We start from the raw sequence: 501 nt of genomic DNA on the forward strand, positions 1-501 counted from the left end.
TTCGTTTAAGTTCTCTTCGTGTCGTAGGTGGGACGTAAGCACCGTACGACGAGACTTTTCGTTCTTAAGATAGATATATCTATAAAATATATCTCCTAGCGACGTTCGAGATACACCCATAGTTCAGTAATAATCTTCGAACGCCGCTCGCAGCCACTTTGTAATTCTCAACTCCACCTCCTCTCTTCTCTCTCTCTCTTTCTCATAGTCTTATATAAAATGTTTAGAATCGTACTTCTAAAGGAACATTTCCATAATGCTGTCTTCGTGTAAAAAGACTTATTAGAATATCTTAGCGGTAAAGCACGTATACGCACCTCACGCTGAACGAACAAGCGCGTATCCCAGTGCGTCGCGCTGGACATACCGTAAGAATATTCTTTCAATCGGTAGAACATTTTCGGCAGAAGACATACTACGCAAAGATAGTACGCTCCTACCGCCTCATCGGATACTTCTGCGAAAGCAGAAGTTTTTATAGAAAGCAGACGGTTATACTCT

The sequence above is a fragment of the Bombus huntii genome, unplaced genomic scaffold (genome assembly GCF_024542735.1).
Source record: "Bombus huntii isolate Logan2020A unplaced genomic scaffold, iyBomHunt1.1 ctg00000279.1, whole genome shotgun sequence".
In the NCBI taxonomy this organism is placed as follows: domain Eukaryota; kingdom Metazoa; phylum Arthropoda; class Insecta; order Hymenoptera; family Apidae; genus Bombus; species Bombus huntii.